Source organism: Stenella coeruleoalba (genome assembly GCF_951394435.1).
Source record: "Stenella coeruleoalba genome assembly, chromosome: X".
Lineage (NCBI taxonomy): Eukaryota > Metazoa > Chordata > Mammalia > Artiodactyla > Delphinidae > Stenella > Stenella coeruleoalba.
In genome coordinates, this window is record NC_137152.1 from 60,133,971 (window position 1) to 60,161,207 (window position 27,237).

A 27,237-nucleotide genomic window follows, 5' to 3' on the forward strand; every position below is an offset into this window, starting at 1 on the left:
AAATAAATAGTATGGGGGCTTTCCTGGTGGTGCAGTGGTTGCGAGTCCGCCTGCCGATGCAGGGGACACGGGTTCATGCCCCGGTCCAGGAAGATCCCACATGCCGCAGAGTGGCTAGGCCCGTGAGCCATGGCTGCTGAGCCTGCGCGTCCAGAGCCTGTGCTCCTCAGTGGAAGAGGCCACAACAGTGAGAGGCCCACGTACCGCAAAAAAAAAAAAAAAAAAAAAAATAGTATGACTTTTTTTAAAAATAAATTCATTTTTTGGCTGTTTTGGGGTCTTTGTTGCTGCACGTGGGCTTTCTCTTGTTGCGGCGAGCGGGAGCTACACTTCGTTGCAGTGCTCGTTGCTGTGCGCGGGCTTCTCATTGAGGTCACTACACTCTTGTTGCTGAGCACGGGCTCTAGGCGTGAGGGCTTCAGTACTTGTGGCACATGGGCTCAATAGTTGTGGCTTGCAGGCTCTAGAGCACAGGCTCAGTAGCTGTGGCGCACAGGCTTAGTTGCTCCGCGTCATGTGGGATCTTCTCAGACCAGGGCTCAAACCTGTGTCCCCTGCATTGGCAGGCAGATTCGTAACCACTGCTCCACCAGGGAAGTCCTAGTATGACATTTTAAAATGTCTATTTGTCAGCATACGTGTTGCCTTGTGTGATAAAATCGTGGTGGTAGTCAGCATCTTTGAAAATACTTACAAAACTTAGTTTTATGATTAATCTTGTCCTGATGAGTAGTTATAAAACTACCATGGCCACTACCAGAAATGAAGCTGTGGTTTAAGTCGAAGTTATTTTGTGTCATCACAATATTCTGACCTTGCAGCTTGCTTAGTGTACTCAAAGTTTTCATCCTGTGTGAAGGTTGTCAAATTAGTCTCCCTGTAAAAATCTGTATGTTTGAAGAATTTAGATAAGTGACTTAATTTAGAAGCATTGCCAATCCTTCAAATGTTATTTATTGGGGGAGTTATGAAGTATTTTTTAAAAAGGGTGAATGTTGTAACTGCCATTCTTAATTTGACTCAAGCTATTTTAGTGCATGTGTTCTGTTCTTTTAAATTCATTAAACTTACTTAGAACTAGGTATCGTGGTAGTTGTAGAGGCACAGATGTTGTGTTCTCACCCTCCTGACTATCAACTTTATTGGTGATATTAATAAGCATTTTATAAGCATTTGGGGGGTACCTACTATCTGCTCAATGCCAGGAAACCTGATATACTTCTTGAAGACATTCCCTTCTATTTGAAAGCTCAGTTTAATATAGTAGTAATTTAAAAAGTGTTGGTATGCTCATGCATTGATATGGGAGATTAGGGATGATTCATTTAGAGATACGAAGTGGTTTATTTTTATTTTTTTATTTATTTATTTTTTGCGGTACGCGGGCCTTTCACTGTTGTGGCCTCTCCCGTTGCGGAGCACAGGCTTCGGACGCGCAGGCTCAGCGGCCATGGCTCACGGGCCCAGCCGCTCCGCGGCATGTGGGATCCTCCCGGACTGGGGCACGAACCCGTGTCCCCTGCATCGGCAGGTGGACTCTCAACCACTGCGCCACCAGGGAAGCCCGGTTTATTTTTTTTTAATTATCCAGGTTCTATTTTTTTCTAAATAAATATTTATTTATTTATTTGGTTGCACCAGGTCTTAGTTGTCTTAGTTGTGGCAGGCGGGCTCCTTAGTTGTGGCTCACAGGCTCCTTAGTTGAGGATCGCCAACTCCTTAGTTACGGCTTGCTTGCTCCTTAGTTGTGGCCGGTGGGCTCCTTAGTTGCAGCACACAGGCTCCTTAATTGTGGCATGCGAACTCTTAGTTGCAGCATGCATGTGGGATCTAGTTCCCTGACCAGGGACTGAACCCAGGCCCCCTGCATTGGAAGCTCAGTCTTATCCACTCCACCACCAGGGAGGTCCCTGAAGTGTTTTCTTTTTTTTTTTTTACATCTTTATTGGAGTATAATTGCTTTACATTGTTGTGTTAGTTTCTGCTGTACAGCAAAGTGAATCAGTTATATGTATACATATATCCCCATATCCCTTCCCTCTTGCATCTCCCTCCCACCCTCCCTATCCCACCGAGCTGATCTCCTGTGTGATGTGGCTGCTTCCCACTAGCTATCTATTTTACATTTGGTAGTGTATATATATCAATGCCACTCTCTCACCCTGAAGTGTTTTAAAGTCAGGGAAAGGCCCAGTGATTAAGAATGTAGAGGATGTTGCCACTCATAATGATAAACTTTACCTAAAAACTAGAGAGCCTAGTAGATTTGATATTCTTCTGATAAAGCTTTATTTCTGGTTTCTGCCTTTCAGTGAATTTCTTTGAAAGTTTAACACAGTGTTAATGTTGAAGTTAGAAAACAACTTGCTAATAATTGGAAGCCCACTTAAAACCCATCTTAATTTCATGTGATGTGAGTTAAGATTTTTAAATTTGGGGCTGAATTTATATCTTAATAGTTAAGGCTATGCACATTGATTGACAACTACAATTGAATGTCCAGGAAGGTAAGGAGTCCTGAAGTGAATTTTTATGTGGATGGGTGTAAAGCGGCAAAGAATAATTCTTTCTGAAATACTTAATTGTAGGCCTAAAATTTAAATCTATGGGCAGTGTTGCCTGTCAAGGCTTATTAGGGATTTCAAACAGGTAGGATGAAAATTATTAAACATATAAATATGCATACTGTGTGCCACTTTTCCAAGTCTTTTACAGTTTTACAATAATATTTGCACTTTGCTGACTGAGTTCTGCAACGTTATTTGACTTGATACTCTATGGTAACTGGGTTGAAATGGTTCCAGTTGAAAATATAAATAATCCTATGATTATTTTCCCCCTACATCTTACGACAGATATTTAATGAAAGGAAGTGTGAAAAGACCACATCTTACTTCAAAATTAGTGAGATGGAGCCCCTCCCTCTTACTGTTAATGTTTACAGTTTTAAAAATTCTAGGATTTTGCTGCTTTTTAAAATGACAAATTGGAAAAGGAATAAAAAATACACTTTTTTCTGAAATGCTTTCTGTACTGCTTATTTATTGCATTGTATTGCTACATTTTAGGCATCTCAATTCTGTCTAAACTCAGGATGATAGATACTTTAATATTCTTTGCATCCTTGGAATCCTGTAAGTTTTTAAGATCATGGACAAATGAATAAATAAATGGGGAAGTGTTTGAGAGTTTTAAATGGCGATGTGAAGGTAGTGTGAGGTGAGATCCCTGCCCCAACTCAAATACACTCATACATAAAGATTATGAATTTAAAAACATGAATTAAAAAAAATTTGAGATCACTATTTTGGGGGGATAGCTTTCCATTTATTTGTATCTTCAATTTCTTTCATCAATGTCTTGTAGTTTTCAGTGTACAAGGTCTTTCACCTCCTTAGTTAAGTTTATTCCTAAGTGTTTTATTTTTAAAAAATTTATTTTTATATTTTATTTTTTCATACAGCAGGTTCTTATTAATTATCTATTTTATCCATATTAGTGTATATATGTCAATCCCAATCTCCCAATTCATCCCACCACCGCCCCCCCCACCACTTTCCCCCCTTGGTGTCCATACGTTTGTTCTCTACATCTGTGTCTCTATTTCTGCCCTGCAAACCAGTTCATCTGTACAATTTTTCTAGGTCTAAGTGCTTTATTTTTTTATGCTATTGATTTTGTATCCTGCAACTGTACTGAATTAGGGTGGCAAAAATACACAATGGGGAATGGATAGTCTCTTTAACAAATGATGTTGGAAAACTAGGTAGCCACATACAAAAGAATGAAATTGGGCCTTTATCTTACAGCACACACAAAAATCAACTCAAAATGGATTAAAGACTTAAATATAAGACTTGAAACTATAAAACTCCTAGAAGAAAACATAGGGGAAAAACTTCATGACATTGGTCTTGACAATGATTTCATGGATATGACACCAAAAGCATAGGTAACAAAAGCAAAAATAAACAAGTGAGACTACATCAAACTAAAAGGTTTCCACACACCAAAGGAAACAACAGAGTGAAAAGGCAATCTAAGGAATAGGAGAAAATATTTGCAAACTATATATCTGATAAGGGGTTATGCTCCCAAAAATATAAAGAATTCCCACAACTCCACAGTAAAAGTAATAACTCAATTTAAAAATGGGCTAAGGGGGCTTCCCTGGTGGCACAGTGGTTAGGAATCCGCCTGCCAATGTAGGGGACACGGGTTCGAGCCCTTGTCCGGGGAGATCCCACATGCAGCGGAGCAACTAAGCCCATGTGCCACAACTATTGAGCCCGCATGCCTAGAGCCTGTGCTCCGCAACAAGAGAAGCCATTGCAATGAGAAGCCTGCGCACCTCAACAAAGAGTAGCCCCCGCTTGCCACATCTAGGGAAAGCCTGCGCACAGCAACAAAGACCCAATGCAGCCAAAAATAAATAAATTTAAAAAAATGGGCTAAGGACTTGATTAGACATTTCTTAAAGATACACAAATGGCAAACATATATATATATATACATGGAATTTAAGAAAAAAATGCCATGAAGAACCTAGGGGTAAGACAGGAATAAAGACACAGACCTACTAGAGAATGGACTTGAGGATATGGGGAGGGGGAAGGGTAAGCTGTGACAAAGCGAGAGAGAGGCATGGACATATATACACTACCAAACGTAAGGTAGATAGCTAGTGGGAAGCAGCCGCATAGCACAGGGAGATCAGCTTGGTGCTTTGTGACCGCCTGGAGGGGTGGGATAGGGAGGGTGGGATAGGGAGGGTGGGAGGGAGGGAGATGCAAGAGGGAAGAGATATGGGAACATATGTATATGTATAGCTGATTCACTTTGTTATAAAGCAGAAACTAACACACCATTGTAAAGCAATTATACTCTAATAAAGATGTAAAGAAAAAGATAATCAGCCTCACTAATCATCAGGTAAATGCAAATCAAAACCACAATATCACCTCAAACATGTTAGAATGGTTATGAACAACAACAACAACAAAAAAGCAAGTGTTGGCAAAGATGTGGAGAAATTGGTACTCTTGTACACTGTTGGTGCAGCTGCTAAGGAAAACAGTATGGAAGTTCTTCAATAAATTAAAAATAGAACTACCATATGATTCAGCAAACCCACTTCTGGGTACTTATCCAAAAGAACTGAAGAGACATTAGCACTCACATGATCACTGCAGCACTATTCATAACAGCAGGGATGTGGAAAGTCCCTAAATGTCCATCAGACAAATGGCTAACGAATACGCATATACATACAGTGCAATGTTATTCAGCCTTAAAAAAGAAGGAAATCCCGCAGTATGTGGCAACATAGATGAACTTTTAGAACATTATGCTAACTGAATAAGCTAGTCATAGAATGACATATACTGCATGGTTCCACTTAGATGAGGTATCTAAAATAGTCAAACTCATAGAAGCAGAGAATAGAATGGTGGTTGCCAGGGGCAGAGGGTAGGGGGAAATGGGGAATTGCTAACCAATGGGTATAAGGTTTCAGTTATGCAAGATGAATAAGTTCTAGACATCTGCTGTACAATCTGCCAGGGAATAAAGTAGCTTTTCCTTGAATGCTAACCATCATGTAAGTTCACTAGTTTCCTCAAAAGTAAATGGTGTGCTCTGCTTCCGTTTTTGGTTTTGCTCCAGTGTTTGGGTTTTCTCCGTGGCCGCCTAAGACGAACCAATTCTTCTGGAAAGCAAAACCCAAGGCTCCGCCGCCCAGCTTGACTGACTGCATTGGCACGGTGGACAGCAGGGCAGAATCCACTGACAAGATTTGTCGGCTGGAGGCTGAGTTGGGACAGACCCCTCAGTGTCCCCCGCATCTGTTTTGCAGAAAAGCTTTAGCCTTTTGGGCCTTCCAAGTTTACCTAAGTGGTATTCTCACTCAGAATCTAATGTCACTCCTCCAAGCCTCAGCCACCGATTTTTTTTTAAACTTTTGATGCACATCTGTTCACCTTTCTGTTGGAGAAACACGGAAGTGAAGCAAAGCGAATTCCATTTTGCGCGAATGAGCGCGGTTTCCCACGACCTCACCGGAGAGCGCGCAGAGATCATTTTTCAATTGAGGGATATGGGTAAATTCATCTGGAGTCAGGCTACACAGTCTAACAGGAGCACGTTAATGTCATGCTATGAGAGGCTGAACTATCCAGAAGAAGATTATAAGTAAGTCTAAGGTCCTTCTTGGCTTCAGGTTAGGAAACTGCAGGTTTTGGTGGTGGGGGGGGGGGGTTGTTTTGTCTTTGGTGAGCTGGGAAGAGGACTCGCTACAGAGCCAAAAAGGAAGATTTTCGCTGGCGGCTGTGTGTCAGGCCAGGCGCTGCAGGGAGAGGGAGAAGCTTGACTCGAGTCTGGTCGTTTCCCCTTTCACGTGACACGTCCCCCACCGCCTCGCCGGCTGCTTCCGGCCGGGGCATCACCCGGAAGTGGGGGGGGAAGGTGGGGTAAAAGCGGCGGCCGGGCGGCTCCGGGAAGAAGCGGAGGGAGGAGTTGGCGACGCCGCGGCCGTCGCGGTTGCCGCCACCGTCGCCGCCATCGCCGCCGCGGCTACTGTGACTTCTCCTGGTGTGTGAGATCGGAGCCTACGCGCCTGGATTTGTCGCCGCCACCGGCTGCGTAGATCCGGAGGTTTAACCACAGGACAGAAAAAACAGGTAAGTCCTATGTCGGCTTCCCGTCGTCCCCTTCTACAGAAGGGGTTTTCTGTACTGTCAGTCTGTACTACCGAGTGTGGCGAGAAGGTGATTTTAATCTGGGGGAGTTTCCAAACTCTTACTGCTTCACAACTCAGGTATGCATTACACTCTTGTTTTACCTCCCCTAACAGGGGATAGAGGAGGGAAGATTGGGTCCTGACCCCTGTCGCTTTCTTGTCCCCTCCTGAGGAAGTGTCCTGATCATCCATAGCCCATGTTACCTAATTAATTGAAGGTACAAGAAGGTCTGTGCCCGATTTTGGAGGTCACATGGACTGATCACCATTATTAATGAAATAATGTAAAGAAATTAGATATTTTGCTTCTTGTCTCGCTCTGGGAGCATGAAGTAAACTGAGAGAGCACTCTTGTTTCCATTTCATTTTGTTTATTCTGACCCTTCCCAGTAAAGTTACTCTCCATCCTTGTTGCACCCTGTGGCATCTTTTTCTTTGACACTTTTTCTTGTAGACGTTGAAGTTATTTATCCTAAGCACTGGCAACTCTTTCATCGTTTCGCAGGTTAATATTATTCAGCATCTGGTTTTTGTTTTAATTACACCCTCTTCATCTACAGTGGTATGACTTTGTATTGAGACTTAAGATGTGCAGAACAATGAATTAGGTGATATTGAGGTGTGGGGGGCGGTAGGGGGGTATACACAAGAAATAAGATGAAGTCCCTAGCCTCAAGAGAGTTTGCATTCAAGTTGAGTTCAGTTATGAAGACAATGGATTCTAGCAGCCCCACTTACTGAATAACTACATTGCTTATCTCATCCTTTTTAAAGGATATTTTGAACTGAAATTTTATTTTTTAATCTTTCAAACTTTCTTGTTTCTACAGTCATGACATGAGAGGGTTTTTTTCCTATTTGTACTGAAGGGTCTCACAATGTAGTAGGAAAGACAGATACACCCTTTTAATCTCAGTAATGTATATTAGAAACAGAAAGTGTTATGAGAGTGTAGGGAAGGGAGCTTTTGAGCTGGGCCTTGAAAAATGGATAGGATTTAGCTTTGCAGGAATGGAGGTAGGGGACGACAGCCCAGGTACATGAAATAATGTGAGCAAAGGCTTGGGGGGCAGGAAAGATGCCTCCAGCAATACATTGTACATCAACATCTTTAACACAGCCACATCTTCCAAAATGTCACTGTTTAAAAGAAAAAAATATAGAATTCAAAACTGGTAAGCTTACAACCATATCCGACTACCCTCCAGCCAATAAAAAAGCTTATATATAGGAAGAAAACCCATGAAGTGACAAAAGCAGTGTTAATGTGTGAGATTTAATTCTGATGTAAACTCAAATGTAAAAGAGAAAAAGTAAAGCTTGCTATATTTTAATTCTGACTGAGTGTCGTGTCTTAAATATAATTTGGAATCTTTTTTTAAAAATTGCTGGGAATGAATAACAACACTGTGTGAAGTCAGAAGGCGTTCCAGTTTTTCCCCAAGGAATTTCTGTATTTCCTTGTCTCCTACAAAATGACTTCTCTACTGGCCTTCTTAACCTGATAGAAACTATTTTTTTACAGTCATAGTCTTAGATCTTGATTCTTGACCTTTAGGTAGCGTTAGATTAAACACTAATTCCTCCAAAGGATAGGTTAACACCCCTCGTCTCTAATGCAGAAGGTTGTTTTTCTTTGAAAAATGCATGCAGAAGTGGTAAAATTTGTTTGAAAGTGAGAGTGAGAGAGCAAGCAAAAATAACCCTAACATACCACAACCTTTACTTCTGGGAGGGATCTAAGGCAACACATTCCTTTTTATAAATTCCTCATTATAACTGCTTTTTATCTACATGTTTAAAAATGCTTGGCAAACTTTAATCAAGACTTTTGACATCCCATTGAGTGAAAATAATTTTCTTTGGCCAGTTGGGAAAGTAAATTGTGAGGAGAGGTTTGTCTGACATGATACAGGCACTGGCATAAATGAGAATAATATTTGGGAGTTTTGTCTTAAAATTCCTTCTACTTATCTTTGTTAAAGGGAAGTTCAGCTTTTAAAGGTTTTACAGTTTTGTTTTTAAACAGAACTCTTTCTTAGGACATAAATCACAGTGAGGGTGGGGGGTGGGAGAGGCAGGCAACAGTTGGCCTATTTCAGTTCAGTCTATTGTCCCAGCAACCATGTGTTTCATTTATAAATCACAGTGTTCAGGTTGATTTCACGTGATATAACTTGCTTACTTACTTGCTGAGATAGTATGGCAGAAATAGTGTCACAATACTTTTAGAATGTGTTCCATTAAAGTGAAAGGGTAGGATGTTTCTGGTTTCATAAATATGTTTCTAGTTTCTCCAGCACTATTAGAAAATGGATTTCCTGGGACTTCCCTGATGGTGCAGTGGTTAAGAATCTGCCTGCCAATGCAGGGGACACAGGTTCGAGCCCTGGTCCAGGAAGATCCCACATGCCAAGGAGCAACTAAGCCTGTGAGCTACAACTACAGAGCCTGTGCTCTACAGCCCGTGAGCCACAACTACTGAGCCTGTGTGCCACAACTACTGAAGCCCGTGCACCTAAAGCCTGTGTTCTGCAACAAGAGAAGCCACTGCAATGAGAAGCCGGTGCACCACAATGAAGAGTAGCCCCTGCTCGCTGCAACTAGAGAAAGCAGGCGTGCAGCAACGAAGACCGAACGCAGCCAAAAATAAATTAAAAAAGAAAAAAGAAAATTGATTTCCTCATCTTTGTGGGCTCATATTTGTGTGGGATATTGGTAGATTGCATCAGTTTTCACAGATATTTCTGTCCTTGAAGGAAATGAGGATAAAATGAGCCAATTAGCTGTGCTTTGGCCTGCGTTTTCCATTTATATTTATAATTATACAGGTATGGCTGAAGGATTAAATTTTTTTTACCTGTTTTTACTTTATAATTCTCTAGTGTAGAAGTCCACTTTTCCAGACCTATAATCAGGAGAACGTTTAACAATTTACTAATTGGAATAAATGGATTATTCCACATCTTAGGGAAATTGTTTTAGGCTGACCATTTACCTTAGTTGATTTTGTTTGTAAAAAAGTTCAAGTGTTTTGTTTTATGCTCTAGTAATTGCTCCTGATCTGCTTGTGCATTTGATGTCACAACCAAAGCAGATAGGGAGCAAATAATACTGGAATTACTTCCTTCCCCTACTCCCACCTGAGTTTGCAGAACACTGTATATTTCTTATAATTTTGGAGAAATGGTTTCTGATCTCTTGAACGTTCACCTGAAGCATGCTGCCCACCACTCAGGAGAGGAGGGCATTAAAAGGGCTTCTGTTAAGACCTGAAACAGTGTCAACAGAGGTTGAAGAACAGAGAGGAAGAATTCCACAGCAGAGAGCCTGCTAAACAAAATTCTCAGGACTACTTAGGATAAATTTGTAGCTGATCTCTGGGGTCATGAGGATACTTAAGAGTTGATCCTTGGACTTCCCTGGTGGCACAGTGGTTAAGAATCCGCCTGCCAATGCAGGGGACATGGGTTCGATCCCTGGTCGGGGAATATCCCACATGCCGCAGAGCAACTGAGCTGGTGTGCCACAACTACTGAGCCTGTGCTCTAGAGCCCGTGAACCACAACTACGGAGCCCCCACGCCACAACTACTGAAGCCCGTGTGCCCTAGAGCCCACGTGCCGCAACTACTGAGCCCACGGGCTGCAACTACTGAAGTGCGCGCACTTAGAGCCCGTGTTCCGCAACAAGAGAATCCACTGCAGTGAGAAGCCCCTGCACTGCAACGAAGAGTAGCCCCCGCTTGCCACAACTAGAGAAAGCCTGCACGCAGCAACGAAGACCCAGCACAACCAAAAAATAAATTAAAAAAAAAAAGAGTTGATCCTTGAGCTAACAAAAGCTTAGAGAGCTTAGTTGTTACAGAGTTCCACGCGTAATTTCTTTTTTTTTTGTTTCCATGCGTAGTTTCCTTTGTTGATCCTTGCACTGAAAATGGTAGTGGAAAAAGGTGTCTAATTTTTTCGTGATGATGAAGTTTTTTGCGCTAAGAATTCTAATTGAATTATTAAATTAATCATTAATCTAATAGTATTAAATTAAAATAGAAAGTAATATTGTATTGATTATTGGTAAATATATTAATAATACCAAAACATTAATATTAAATTATTATTAATTTCAATTAATTGAATTTTATATTAATTATAATTATGCTTAATATAATTATAACTATATATAAATATAATATATATAATAAATATAATATATAAATATATATTTAATATATAATTATAATTTTATTATAATTAATAAAATTAGCTAATTTCATTTTGGCCAATAAATGCTTTCTCTTATTTTACTATACCATTTCACTGTTAGTTCTAAATATCACTTTTTAGTTCAAATTTATAGCCACAGTATCTTGGTATTAAGTACTAATCACAAATGTAAGTACTTTTTTATGTATTAACAATCAGATTGGTGTCATATGTCATTAAGTATTGTGCATCAAAAGCGAAGTATTTTGTCTTACTTATCTGTTTCTAGCTAGGTGATAACAGGATTAATTTTAGTCATAAAAACCTTCCTAGCCTTCAGAGAGTTTTAAAGCCTTAAATTCATCATATAATGATGGATAAAGGAATAAATTAATATGTGACCTTGAGTGTCAGGGTATGATTCAGATTGCCTAATGAGGATGTGGAGAAAAGGGAACCCTCATACACTGTTGGTGGGAATGTAAATTTGTGCAGCCACTGTGGAGAACAGTATGGAGGTTTCTCAAAAATCTAAAAATAGAACTACCATATGACCCAGAAGTTCTACTCCTGGGTATATACCTGAAAAAAACCAAAAGATACATGTACTGCAATGTTCATAACAGCGTTATTTACAATTGCTGAGATATTGAAGCAACCTAAGTGTCCATCAACAGATGACTGTTTAAAGCAGCTGTCTGTATGTATCTATATTTCTATAGATACATACAGACAGCTGCTTTATCTAGATATAGATATATACACACACACTCATACACACACACACACACACTCACACACACACACACACACACACACACACACACACACACGTACAATGGAATATTACTCAGCCATAAAAAAGAATGAAAATTTTGCCATTCACAACAACATGGATGGACTTGGAGGGTATTACGCTAAGTGAAATAAGTCAGACAGAGAAAGACAAATACTGTATGATATCACTTATATGTGGAATCTAAAAAATTCAACAAACTAATGAATATAACAAAACAGAAAAAGACTCACAGACATAGAGAACAAACTAGTGGTTACCAGTGAGAAGAGAGAAGAGGGGAGGGGCAAGATAGGGGTATGAGATTAAGAGCTACAAACTACTATGTATGAAATAAATAAGCTACAAGGATATTTTGTACAACTCAAGGAATATAGCCAATATTTCATAATAACTATAAGGGAATATGACCTTTAAAAATTGTAACACCTGAAACCTATATAATATTGTAAATCAACTATACCTCAGTAAAAAAAAAAGATTGCTTAAGAGTTTGTCTGCTGTGTTTATTATAAAACTAACCCGTTAATTCCTGTTTCTTAACTTTAGGGCAAATGGTAAGTCATGGGATTTTGAATCTTACATTTTTTGGAGGGGGGTGCACATAAGTAAAGGAGACCGGAACTGTTCCTTTGTCTGGTATGAAAAAAAATAAATCTGGTACTTTGTCTATTGTTTGCAGTTTGGTAAGTGTTGACATATTCTTTCATAGGGCCAAATTTTATTCCTAGACCTAGCAAGTGGCTAAACTGAGATTTAAAGCCAGTCAGTCTGGCTTTAGAACCTATGCTCTTATCTAACATAAAGGAACTGTATTTTTTAAAAAAATACATAGGGCTTCCCTGGTGGCACAGTGATTGAGAGTCTGCCTGCTGATGCAGGGGACACGGGTTCGTGCCCTGGTACGGGAAGATCCCACATGCCGCAGAGCGGCTGGGCCCGTGAGCCATGGCCGCTGAGGCTGCGCGTCTGGAGCCTGTGCTCCGCAATGGGAGAGGCCACAACAGTGAGAGGCCCGCGTACCGCAAAAAAAAAAACCCCAAAAAACCAAAAAAAACAGACATTTGAGCAAAATTAGGTCTATTGGAATTAAGTTCCTTGTTTGTCCTAAAGAGGGAAACACTCATTTATCTTATTTGAAAGTATGAATGAGCAAATAGATTTGATGATTAAAAATTAAAGTATCATTACCTCAAAATTTCCTTGGTACTTAGAAATGAAGTTCAAAAGTAAAGACCATAGTTTTGTTTTTAGCTAATTACGTTTTTTAAGGATAAGCTAAATGACCTAATACTTAAAATGGTGTTAGTCTTATTTGTATTCTCAGAGTCCCAGGAAAAGAAATGGACTATGCGTTTTTTTCATCTTTACAATAAACACATCTTTGCACTTGGCCAGACTTTGATATTTACAACATGCTTAGAACTTAAACTGTACTAAGAGAACATATAATGAAAGTTAATAAGCAAGCATAAATTGGGACATTGCTGGTTACATTTTCTGGATTATTGGATATTATTCTCTTGATATTTTCAAGGCATAACGTCACCATTTTATTGTGATCTACTGTTTTGGGGAGGCAGTATAATAGAGGGTTAAGAGTGGGCCCTCAGGCCCACACTGCCTGGGTTAGAACCCCAGCTCCTCTGTTTACTGCTTATATGACCCTGAGCTTGTCTCTTTCCTTTTGTGCCTCAGTTCCTTCAGATTTCCAAAATGGCAGCAATAACGGTGGGATTTCAATGAATTAATACATATAGAGCCCTAAGAGCAGTGTGTACTATATAGTGATTCACAATTTTTAAAGGTTGTACTCCATTTATGGTTATTATAAAGTATTGGCTATATTCCTTGAGTTGTACAATATATCCTTGTAGCTTATTTATTTCATACATAGTAGTTTGTAGCTCTTAATCCCCTACCTCTGTGTTGTCCCTCCCCCCTGCCCTCTCCCCACTGGTAACCACTAGTTTGTTCTCTATATCTGTGAGTCTCCTTCTGTTTTGTTATATTCACTAGTTTGTTGTATTTTTTAGATTCCACATATAAGTGATATAATACAGTATTTGTCTTTCTTTGTCTGACTATTTCACCAAGCATAATACCCTCCAAGTCCATCCATGTTGTTGCAAATGACAAAATTTCATTCTTTTGTATGGCTGAGTAATGTTCCATTTTGTATGTGTGTGTGTGTGTGTGTGTGTGTGTGTGTGTGTGTCTGTGTACACCACATCTTTATCCATTCCTCTGTTTATGGACACTTAGGTTGCTTTCATATCTTGGCAATTGTAAAATAATGGTGCTGTGAACTTTGGGGTGCATATAACTTTTCGAATGTGTTTTTGTTCTTAGTAGATATATACCCAGTAATGGAAGTGCTGGGTCATATGGTAGTTCTATTTTTAGTTTTTTGAGCCACCTCGATAATGTTTTCCACAGTGTATTCAGCTTTTTAAAATTGCGGCATATATATTGGTGATTAAAAGCACAGACTCTAGACTATGCTTGGCTTCGAATTTTGATTGTGTCCCTTAATAGCTGTGTGACCCTGGGAACGTTTCTTTCCCTCTCTGTGTCTCAGTTTCATTATCTGTAAAATGGAGGTAATAATAGTACATATCCCGTTGGGTTGTGAAGATTAAAATAGTAAAAAGTATTAGGTATTATTATATATTAATATTTACTGACATAGAAAAATGCTCATTATAGTGTTGTTGATCAATAATCAATAAACATTCTATAATAGGAATAGAGTTTTATTTGATCCAAACTGAGTGCTATAGCCCAGAGACAGCCTCTCAGATAACTCTGAGGAACTGCTCCAGAGAAGCATCATTTTCAGCATGGTTTTATATCTTGTCAGAATAAAGAACATCAAACAAATCAGGGATACATTCCTTCAAGGTTTCAAAAAAAAAAAAAAACCAAAACACCAGAACAGATCAGCATGTACACAACTAATCAGTATGGCATTGGCACCTGAAAAGGAGGCTTATCATTGAATGAGTACCAGCATTGCTGTCCAGGAAGGGAGGCATTTAATCTTTATTTTTAACATGGACATCCTTTACTTCCGGTCAGTGTGCTCTTTTCTTTAATAATCAAAGCAGATGTACAATGTATGTTTGATAGGCCACAAACAGGCTGTTTTAGTTAGCATAAGATTCGAGTTAAATCATATATAAGTCAGAATGACTTCCCCATACCTCGATATGTGGACATTTCTTTCATCAGTGTTGAATGAAAAGGAGCATGTTATAAAATAGAATAGCATATCATTTTTATTTAAAACGTGTGCTTATACATACATACACATAACCTCATAAACTTACACGTACACACATGTATACATCCCTACCTCAGAATTTTAACATTTGTTGTTTCTTGTTGGTGGACTGATTTATTGTTTATTTTTATATTTGCTTGTCTATATTTTCTCTTTTTATCCAGTTGATATTTATTTCTTATTTTTTTAAAAAAATATTTATTTATTTTGGCTGTGCCTGGTCTTAGTTGTGACACATGGACTCTTAGTTGTGGCATGCATACTTCTTAGTTGAGGCATGCGGACTCTTAGTTGTGGCATGTGAACTCTTAGTTGTGGCATGCATGCGAGATCTAGTTCCCTGACCAGGGATCGAACCGAGGCTCCCTGCATTGTGAATGTGGAGTCTTACCCACTAGACCACCAGGGAAGTCCCTTCCTTTTATTTTAAAGGAAGGAAAAAGACACAATTAAAGCATCTCTTCTGTGAAGTCTTCACTGAACTCCCTTCCTTCATCTCTGAGCCCCTTGAAAGCAGAGCCCATGTCATATTCATTCACCTTTGTATCCCCAGCTGGGCCTAGCGCAGAACCTAAAAAGATACTGGGCACTTAGCAATGTTTGTAAGGTTAAGAGGAGATGGAATTATGTGACAAGAACTTTACATATGTTATCTGATATACTCCTTTTAACAGTCCCATGAGTAAGAGTTATCTGTATTGTTCTGATGAGGAAACTGAGCGTCAGAGAGATCAAACAATTTGCTGGAGGTCACAGAGCTAATAAATAACAGAATTTGGATTCAAGTCCAAGTCTGTCTGATGCCAAAGATGTATGTCCAGTTAAAGAATTGCCTAATGAATATACCTGTTGTCTTCAAAAAATCTATTCATATATATATATAAATTTTTTTGGCTGCATCAGGTCTTAGTTGCAGCATGCGGGCTCTTTGTTGTGGTGCACAGGCTTCTCTCTAGTTGTGGTGCATGGGTTCCAGAACACGTGGGCTCTGTTGTTGTGGCACATGGGCTCTCTAGTTGTGGCACGCGAGCTCAGTAGTTGCGGTGCGTGGGCTTAGCTGCCCCACGGCATGTGGCATCTTAGTTCCCCGACCAGGGATTGAACCTGCATCCCCTGCATTGGAAGGCTGATTCTTAACCACTGGACCACCAGGGGAGTCCCTCCAATGAAATAATTTTTGAAAGATTTCTTTGTAAACAGAAATGAGCTATATGAATGTAAAGTTATGTTATTCTTATTTCCTGCTATAATCCTACCTGTACCCTCGATTCTGACTTGGCAAACCTGCTTTCCTGCTCCCATGTAAGACTTTTTCCTCTCTATTCAACTGGTGCTTTAGTTCTCCATATATGTCTTTTTATATTGCCCAAGTTCTACCCACTTTTTAGGAACTTGGCTTATAATTATGATATGAAGCTTTTCAGATTAATCCAGCCGTTTCCATCGAACTCAGTATTGGATGTGCATGTTGAAGAGACTGATTTGCGAGTATCTAGCCAGGTATTTGTTTCGCACCAAAGTATGGCAGTATCATCTTTGAACATAGATACTTATACTTTTCCTAATTTGATCTGTTCACTTTTCTCTGTGCTGTGTTCAACTTTAATGTCCCACATTCATAGCCATACCTTTTTCAAAAGGAGGTGTTGTCAGAATTAGTTTTTAGCTGGAAGATGTTAGTAAGTTCAGTCTGTGTCTTATGTATATGCATGTGTGTGTTTGTCCACATGAACCCTTGATCAGAAATAGAAAAAAAGGGCAGGTAAGGCAAGAGAAGGAGTGCTATAATAATTTATTTCAAAGACCCAACAGCATACACTAAACCAAAATTTAGGATTTAGTTATAGCTTGACTCCCCATGGCTTTTGAAGAATTAAGAAGGTGAACCCCCTTTAAATTATTAACTAACTAAAGGGAAGCATCCACTTTGTGAAAACTGCATGTTTTAAATGGGGGAAAAAATAGCTCCTTGTAGTAAAGAATATTTTTTTAGTCTACGAGAACCAACTTTCTAAAGATTTCAGCCTATTTTATTTTATTTTTTGAACATAAATCGCTCAATTAATTATTATTATTTAAAAATTTTTTATTTTATATTGGAGTAGAGTTGATTAAAAATGTTGTGTTAGGGTTTCCCTGGTGGTGCAGTGGTTGAGAGTCCGCCTGCCGATGCAGGCGACGAGGGTTTGTGCCCGGGTCCGGGAAGATCCCACATGCTGCAGAGCAGCTGGGCCTGTGAGCCATGGCTGCTGAGCCTGCGCGTCTGGAGCCTTGCTCTGCAACAGGAGAGGCCGCAACAGTGAGAGGCCCGCGTACCGCAAAAAAAAAAAAAAAAAAAAATGTTGTGTTAGTTTCAGGTGTACAACAAAGTGATTCAGTTTTACATATACATGTATCTATTCTTTTTCAAATTCTTTTCCTATTTAGGTTATTACATAGTATTAAGCAGAGTTCCCTGTGCTGTACAGTAGGTCCTTGTTGGTTATCTATTTTTAATATAGCAGTCCCAAACTCCCAATCTATCCCATCCTTCAACCCTTCCCCCCTGGTAGCCATAAGTTCATTCTCTAAGTCTGTTTCTGTTTTGTAAATAAGTTCATTTGTATCATTTCTTTTTAGATTCTGCATATAAGCGATATACAATATTTCTCTTTCTCTGTCTGACTTCACTCAGTATGACAATCTCTAGGTCCATCCATGTTGCTGCAAATGGCATTATTTCATTCTTATTTATGTGTACCACATCTTCTTTATCCATTGCTCTGTCGATGGACATTTAGGTTGTTTCCATGTCTAGGCTATTGTAAACAGCACTGCAAAGAACATTGGCGTGCATGTATCCTTTTGAACCATGGTTTTCTTCAGATATATGCCCAGGAGTGGGATTGCAGGATCATATGGTAGCTCTATTTTTAGTTTTTTAAGGAATCTCCATACTGTTCTCCATAGTGGCTGTACCAATTTACATTCCCACCAACAATGTAGGAGGGTTCCCTTTTCTCCACACCCTCTCCAGCATTTATTGTTTGTAGACTTTTTGATGATGGCCGTTCTGACTGGTGTGAAGTGATACCTCATTTTAGTTTTGATTTGCATTTCTCTAATAATAATTAGCGATGTTGAACATCTTTTCATGTGCCTCTTAGCCATCCGTATGTCTTTTTTGGAGAAAAGTCTATTTAGGTCTTCTGCTCATTTTTTTATTGGATTGTTTGTTTTTTTGATATTGAGCTTCCTGAGCTGTTTGTAAGTTTTGGAGATTAATCCCTTTTCTGCAGCATCATTTGCAAATATTTTGGCCCTTTCTGTGGGTTGTCTTTTTCTCTTTTTAAAAATATTTATTTATTTATTTGGCTGCGTCGGGTCTTAGTTGTGGCATACGAGATCTTCATTTCGGCATGCAGGATCTTTCATTATGGCGTGTGGGCTCTTAATTAGGTGCACGGGCTTCTCTCTAGTTGTGGTGTGCAGGCTCCAGAGCACACGGGCTCAGTAGTTGTGGCATGTGGGCTCTCTAGTTGTCGTGTGTGGGCTCTGTAGTTGTGGTGCACGGGCTCTAGAGCATGCGGGCTCAGTAGTTGTGGCATGTGGGCTTAGTTGCCCCGCAGCATGTGGGATCTTAGTTCCCCGACCAGGGATCAAACCCACATCCCCTGCATTGGAAGGCGGATTCTTAACCACTGGACCACCAGGGAAGTCCCTGTGGGTTGTCTTTTCATTTTGTTTATGGTTTCCTTTGCTGTGTAAAAGCTTTTGAGTTTGATTAAGTCCCATTTGTTTACTTTTGTTTTTATTTCACTTACTCTAGGAGATGGATCGAAAAAGATATTGCTGTGATATATGTCAAAGAGTATTCTGCCTATGTTTTCCTCTAAGAGCTTTATGGTATCTGGTCTTATATTTAGGTCTTTAATCCATTTTGAGTTTATTTTTGTGTATGGTGTTAAAGAATGTTCTAATTTCATGTTTTTTACATGTAGCTGTCCAGTTTTCCCAGCACCATTTATTGAAGAGACTGTCTTTTCTCCATTGTGTAGTCATTGCCTCCTTTGTCATAGATTAGGTGACCATAGGTGAGTGGGTTTACATCTGGGCTTTCTATCCTGTTCCATTGACCTATATTTCTGTTTTTGTGCCAGTACCATACTGTTTTGATGACTGAAGATTTGTAGTGTAGTCTGAAGTCAAGGAGCCTTATTCCTTCAGCTCTGTTTTTCTTTCTCACGATTGCTTTGGCTATTTGGGGTTTTTGTGTCTCCATTATAAATTTAAGATTTTTTTGTTCTATTTCTGTGAAAAATGCCATTGGTAATTTGATAGAGATTGCATTGAATCTGTAGATTGCCTTGGGTAGTATAGTCATTTTGATAATATTGATTCTTCCTATCCAAGAACATGGTATACCTTTTCATCTCTTTGTGTCATCTTTGACTTCTTTCATCAGCATCTTATAGTTTTGGGGTTATAGGTCTTTTGTCTCCTTAGGTAGCTTTATTCCTAGGTATTTTATTCTTTTTGATGAAGTGGTAACTGGGATTATTTCTTGAATTTCTCAGCCTATTTTAGAATGTTTGTTTTGTGAGATGACAAAATTCATCCTAGTGCTTCCTAACAAAGCACAGAATCACAGAACTAAGGAATGAATTCTGAAAAAAGACATCTTCTTGACAATCGTAATGAATTTGCACTTCAAATTCTAAAAATAGTAACTATTGTTGATGGCTATTTGTCTTGATTTCTGTTCAACAACTGTACATTGAGTTTAAAATAACATTTTTTCTCAGCAATTCAGTGGATTTGATATAGCCATCAGTATTAGGTCTTCTGCTTGTGATAACAAAGCACTTGAAAATTGCCAGTTAAAAACTCTTAAGGATGTGAAGTGATGTAGGCCTTCTCTGAATTTGTTCTCATTCATCTATATAAAAATACCTGGCTAGGGCTTCCCTGGTGGTACAGTGGTTGGGGGTCCGCCTGCTGATGCGGGGGACACGGGTTCATGCCCCGGTCCAGGAGGATCCCACATGCCGCAGAGCGACTGGGCCTGTGGGCCATGGCTGCTGGGCCTGCGCGTCCGGACCCTGTGCTCGGCAGTGGGAGAGGCCACAACAGTGAGAGGCCCGCGTACCGCACAAAAAACAAAACAAAACAAAAAAACCTGGCTAAACAGTTGTCCTTGACAATTTTGAATTGCTAGTTCCTTTTTATAAACTGAACTCCCATATATTTCCAGTACATAATTTTTCATCCTTATCTATTCTGATAGTGATTCAACTTTGAACAAGAGGCGTGTTACCATATTTTCACCTTTGTTAACCAGAGTCTGTAAAACAGGACATTAAAGGAATTGAGAAGTTGGGTGTGGATGGGGATATAGATCTGGGCTATCTTTATGGAGTATTTGATTACTTCATGATGAAAATTGTTCTTTGGACCTTGATCTGATAAAAACAAAATTTATGAGAAATATGGACGTTAGGAAAAGTCAAAATATTCTGAAAAATAGATATGTATTTTTTTTAGGTTTTAGTTATACCACATGAATGTTTCAACTATAAAAATTAAGACAAAATACTTTTTCTATCAACATATTAGCTGCTTTAAAAAAAAAGTACTGGCACAATTGATTATATTCTTACCTGATAGGGGAGATATCTTTGCTTAATCAGCAAAGTGGGTCACCGAGTTATACCACATATGCTGAGTATTACAGTATTCTCCAACATGAGTTGAATGCTGGCGTGTATGGGGTTGGTGGTATAAATCTACTTGGTACCTTTTTGGTTTGGCTGATTAAATAGTGTTAATGAAGACAGAGTTATAGTCTTCATCTCTGTGGGAGGCATTTGTCCTTTGGAGTCATTAGCTATACCTCTAACTCTGCTGCACAGTTATCTGAATGCAGTCTGTTAGTTAAGAGGGAGGGTAGTCCAGAGAAAAAATATCTCAGTAAAAAACCATCATCAATGGATAAAGCAGCTGTGGTATATATACAATGGAACGTTACTCAGCCATAAAAAAGAATGAAATTTTGCCATTTGCAACAACATGGATGGATTTGGAGGGCATTATACTAAGTGAAATACATCAGAGAAAGACAGTTACTGCATGATATCACTTATATGTGGAATCTAAAAAATACAACAAACGAGTAAATATAAAAAAAACAGAAACAGACTCACAGACATAGAGAACAAACTAGTGGTTACCAGTGAGTGGGAGGGGCAATATAACGGTGGGGGAGTGGGAGGTACAAACTATTGGGTATAAGATCTGCTCAGGGATGTATTGTACAACATGAGGAATATAGCCAATATTTTGTAATAACTGTAATTGGAAAGTAACCTTTAAAATTTGTATAAAAATTAAAATATATATATTTTGGTTAAAACCAAACAAACAAAAACCCCATTATCAATGCCAAAGCCCTTGTTCTGCTTATAGAAGAGTCTATAATATCCAGGCTTTCAAAGACATCATACATATTTTCATTGTATCACTCAACAGTGGAGGCTGCACTTAGAAACTTATTCCTTTGGATTTCTGGAATATTCTACTCATAATGTCTCTCCGGTTTCAACTCTAGATCCCTTTTTGCCTTTATCTCCAGACTCTTTGGTCTCAAAACTTTTCAGTCTCAGAGAACCAAAGGAAAACCTTGGCTCACTATATACATTTGTAGAAAGTAATAGAGCTTTTTTTTTTTTTTCCATCTCTGTAAAGTGATTTTAACAAATGCCTCCAGAGTTATAGATTTTTGGTTTTGGAATTAAAACGTAACAACTTTCGAGGGTTTAACAGGATCTTCTATATTGAGTAGAGAAGTTTTAGGTGAGCCTCTGGGAATCCCATGATATTGAGCCTCCAAGTGCAACCCATGGTCTTTTGTGATCTGTAGTACCTTTTATTGATCATTGTTGAGAAATGAGGCATTTTGCAGAAGTTAATTTTCCAGATAGCTGAAGTCTACCCTTTAAATATCATTATAAAAGTAATACATGGGGTTAAACATGGTCAGCTGACTACACATGTTTAGCTCTTATCCTTCTCAAACTCCACTAATATGTCAGTAAACAACTTTTTTTTTTTTTTTTTTTTTTGCGGTACGCGGGCCTCTCACTGCTGTGGCCTCTCCCGTTGCGGAGCACAGGCTCTGGACGTGCAGGTTCAGCGGCCATGGCTCACGGGCCTAGCCGCTCCGCGGCATGCGGGATCTTCCCAGACCGGGGCACGAACCCGTGTTCCCTGCATCGGCAGGCGGACTCTCAACCACTGCGCCACCAGGGAAGCCCAGTAAACAACTTTTAAAAGGCTTAAACCTGCAAGGACAAATAGAACAGGAGAGGGACATCAGCACAGGTGTGGTTTGAACACATCATTGGAAGGTAGGAAGCAGAGGAAGTGGGGGGGCCCTGCCTGCAGAAGGATATCAATGAGAAGTGAGTTCTTTTATCACACAGTACTCATGAGAGGCTTAGAACTTGAAGGTAGGTGGTTTTTCCTAAAAGGTAAGGAGGTGATCCAGGGCTAAAAATAAGGGAAATGTTTTAAAAACTGACAGAATGGGGTTGGACCCCTCAGGTCTCTTCCATTTTCTGCTGCAGTAAGGTGATCCACCTGCCTGCCCCCCACCCCCACCTGCCCTGGGTGGTAGGAGACCAGGAGGAGAGTCTCTGGCCTAAGTGAACCTGAAAGGCTCTGAGCTCTCAGATGATGGGCAGAGTGGAGGGCACTGAAACACAGGGCTGAGAACAGGGTGATTGAGTGGAAGGCTGCAGACTGAATGGTCAGCCCCTTCCCCTCACCTTGCTCCAAACATAGTGTCCTGGTATATGCTTCCCAGGCAGGAGATTGGAGAATTCTTCTCTTGAAAAACAAATGACCCTAGAGAAAAGAATTCCAGACACTAACATGTCAGTGTTCTACAGTGAAAAAGACAGCTAGCTGCTAAAAGCATGGGCTCTAGAACTAGACTTCTTGAGTTTGAATTCAGGCTTAGCTGCTTAGTAGCTACATGACCTTGCTAAAGTTACTTAACCTATTTGTGCCTCTGTGTTCCCATCTGTAAGATGGGGGTAATTGTAGTGTTTACCTCAAGGTTGTTGTAAGGGTTCAATTAGTTAATACATGCAAAGTACTACTCATAGTAACCACTCAATAAATGTTAGCTGCGGAAAGAGGTGGTACCCAGGGACTTCCCTAGCTGCCAAAGGTAGTTCTAGAATTTAGATGATATCCCATGGTGACCAGCGGCCTTTTTTACTTAGGGTGGAATATATGTTCTGAACAGAGGCTTTGACCCCACAGAAGGTACCTTACCCTAGTCTCTCTCCCTCATCCTTAACTCTTTCTTTTAGGAACACTTTTGAGCTATAAGGCTGGCTCAGCATTGAGCTCTTCTAATTCATTTATTCAGTAAATGTTTATTGGGTGCCTGCTCTGTGCCAAGGACTGTTCAAGCTGCTGGAGCGACAGCAGTGAAGTAGGTCGATAATAATAGTAGCATTTACTGAGTGCTTATTGTGTGCTAGGTTTTGCTAAGTGCTTTATATAAAGTCATTTAATTCTCATAACGACCCTATGAAACAAATGCTGTTACTATCCCTGTCTTACAGATAAGGAAACTGAGGCAGAGAGCTTCAGTAATATGCCCGAGGTCACACAGCTAGGAAGCCGCAGAGATTGGAATCATATCCAGTCAGTCTGGCTCTCGAGTCTGTCTTTTTAACCATTATGCCTCCCTACTCTCATGGAGCTTTCATTTTGGAAGGAGAAGACAGTAAATAAGTAAACAGAGAAAATAGATATCAAATAGCAATAAGTGGTATGATGAAATATAAAACAAGAAGATTGTGATCCAGAGGGACTGGCAGAGGGTAGCTTTTGACGAAGTGGTCTATGTTTATGAGCATCAGATGAGATAAGTTACAGTTCTCTAAGAACTGATTACTTAGCGTATTGGTGTCTCTGCAGATTTGCAAAATGCTCTTGCCATGATTTGATTCCTAATGCTACTTACACATTTTAATATTGCTAATAAAAAACAATAGCAGTTCATATGCACTGAGGGCTTACTGTGCATGGGACTATACTAAGCAATTTGCATAGATTGCCTCATTTTAACCTCATAGTAATGTTATAATTATTCATATTTTCAGCCATGGAAAACTGAAGCTTAAAGAGACAAAGTGACAGGCCCAGGGCTTAAAATGTGGCAAGTAGCAGAGCTAGGATTAAAACTAAGGTAGCCTGATTCCAGGGCTCTTGTTCTTAAATACTTACCATTTTATAGAAGAAGTGATATGTCCAAGGTAACTCTTTTTTTTTTTTTGGTAACTTTTTTTTATAAACAAGAATAGCTAAGTTTTATAGAGATTCAAAATACTATTCTAAGCATTACTGGGTCTTCACAATATCAAAGAGGCTTATGCATATTTTGGAGCTTTGAGATAGGATAAGTAACACATTTTGAGTGAATAAGCTTCTAGTGCTATATGATTTTATCACCCCAGTTGGAAATTTTATTCACATGAATTAATATGCATAAGTTATTTCAGCACAAAGCCAGAGCCAGGGTTTGACACCAAGCCATTTGACTTGAGGTGTAGAGCTGTTACCCACTCCACTGCAAAGTAAAAGATAGCATATAGCTTATCTTTGTTCAATGTACGTTGAGAAATCAATCTAGTGAAATTACATTTAACAATCCCCAAGGAATGTTTGTTAAATTATTTGTAATTTCCTAAAACTTTTATATATCTCAAAATAAAAGCTGAATAGAGAGAGTTTGTCTTCATGGATTTGGAAACAGTGTAAGGGAATGGTCTGGAGTGAGAGCTCTCAGGTCAGATTGTCTGGTGGTTTTCTCTCATCTTCACTCCTTGATTTACTGACTCAAACATGAACTTGAACAGGCAACTTTGCCCTCCAAGCCTCAGTTCCCTTAATTGTGAAAGAAGCATAGTATAGTTTCTTCCTTATAAGTATGAAGACTAAATGAGAAAACCTTTCTATAAAATGCTGGGCAATGTCCCTTTTGGCTGACTACCTCTCATCTTGGAAATGGACCCTCATTCATCATCCATGGGTCCAAAGTGAAGCTTTGGCTCCATTACCTTGGTTTCACCGCTGCCAAACAGTGTCCGTGAGCTTTAGAACAGAGACTTTCCTGACATATTGTTGCTCGATGGCAGTTTTTTCTTTTTATTATGGTAAAATTATATAACAAAACTTACCATTTTTAAGTGTACAGTTTGGTGACATTAAGTACATTCACATTGTTATGCAACCAACCATCACCACCATCCATCTCTGGACCTTTTTTTATCTTCCCAAGCTAAAACTCTGTACCCATTAAACAGAATTGATGGCAGCTTTTATTCGTTCTCAGCTTTATGTCCGAGGCTGCTAGTTAGGAGAAATGTTACTCTATATAAGGAAAGACATAAACAAAGAAATGTGATTAAAAATCTGTATTATCCCCAAAGCATAATCCATAAATGAAAAAATGGGTACATGGACTTTATTAAAATCAAAAACTTCTGTGAAACAAAATGAAAAGTCAAGTCACAGACTGGCATAAAATATTTGCAAAAAATTATATCCAGAATAAAAATTTAAAACCCTTAAATATCAACAATGAGAAAATAAACAATCCAGTGGGCAAAAGATCTGAATAGACACTTCACCTAGAAGATACACAAATAGCAAATAAAGGAAATGCAAATTAGTCAGGTGCAAATTAAAACCATTAGAGAAATGCAAATTAAAACCACAGTGGTGATTGTAACCAATGTACCAATCTGATTCAGGATGTTGATAGTTGGGGGAGGTTGTATGTGGGGGTGAAAGGAGTAATTGGGAAATCTCTGTACTTTTCATTCAGTTTTGCTCTGAATCTAAAAATGCTCTGAGAAGTAAAGTAAAAAAGAAAAAAATCACAATGAGATACTCTGATACACCTATTAGAATGTCAAAACAAAAAACCGACAATACCAAATGTTAGCAAGACAGAGCAATTGGAACTTTCATACATTGCTGGTGAGAATGAAAAATGGTATAGCCACTTTGGAAGACAGTTTGTTAGTTTCCTACAAAATTAAACATATTTTTACCATATTACTCAGCAATCTTACTTCTAGGTATCTATCCAAGAGAAATAAAACTTATGTTCGTACAAAAACCTGTTACATGAATATTTATAGCAGCATTATTCAGCGTTAATCACTCCAAATTGGAAACAACCCAGTTATTTCAACTGATGGATAAACAGATTGTTGTATATCCACACTGTGGAATATTACTTTATGACAAAAAAAGGAACTACCTGTTGATTCATGCAATAACATAGGTGAATCTTAAAATGCATTTAGCTAAGTGAAAGAAGCCAGACTTAAAAAGGCTACGTAATGTATGATTCCATTTATATGACAATCTGAAAAAGCAAAACTATAGGAAGGGACGGAGATCAGTGGGTGCCAGGGTTTGGGCGTGTAGGGAAGTGTTAGTTTATAAAGGAGCAGCACGAGGGAAGTTTGGAAGTAATGGGATGGTTCTCTCTCCCTCCCACCCCCGCCCTTTCTTGCCTGCTCTCACCAAATTAATAGACATGCTGTTGGTTAGTGTTAATATTTGTTCTCATCTGTCAGCTTTCACAGGCAGAAATAAAGGGAACTAATTATCCTTTTAAGACCTATATTATCAACTTGGTAGCATATAAAGTGCAATTCAATTAATGAAAGTAAATGTAACTTTATTAACTCTCGTATCATATGGAAAGTCATAGAAATGCCCTTTTCAGTTAAAAATGGGGAATCATATATTAACAAAACAAAACAAAAAAAAAAACCTTTTCACTTTGCTGGAATTTGCTGGTCATACGAGAAAAAGTTTTACTACTGCTAGGTCATTCAGTAGACAGTTTGTGCAAGTTAATGATAAATTTTGTGAGCATATCTACTTGAGCTTCTTGGACTCTTACAGAAAAGCATTTATCTTGCGCTCTAGGCAGCCGAAGATGGAAGGTGCTAACAAGAGATAAGTACTTTTCTTTCAAAAGTATCCTGAAATTTTAAATGTTATAGAGAACAAGATTTTAACATACATTTTCAGAAGGCTCATTCAGTTTTGGTGCCTCTTTTTCTAATAAACTTAAATCTTCTCATAAACATCAGGTATCATATGACCCTTGTGAAACAGCTTGCTAGAACTAGATGTA

At 39.1% G+C, this 27,237-nt stretch overlaps 1 protein-coding gene across 1 annotated transcript in view; it reads left to right on the forward strand.

The window, feature by feature from the left end:
• The first annotated feature begins 6,458 nt into the window (after nt 1-6,458).
• The window catches only part of ATP7A (ATPase copper transporting alpha), a 139,595-nt gene continuing 118,816 nt past the window's right edge, over nt 6,459-27,237 (forward strand). The window contains exon 1 of the mRNA XM_079910785.1: nt 6,459-6,677. The gene's annotated coding sequence lies outside the window, so the exon portion shown is untranslated. The remainder of the gene's footprint in view (nt 6,678-27,237) is intronic.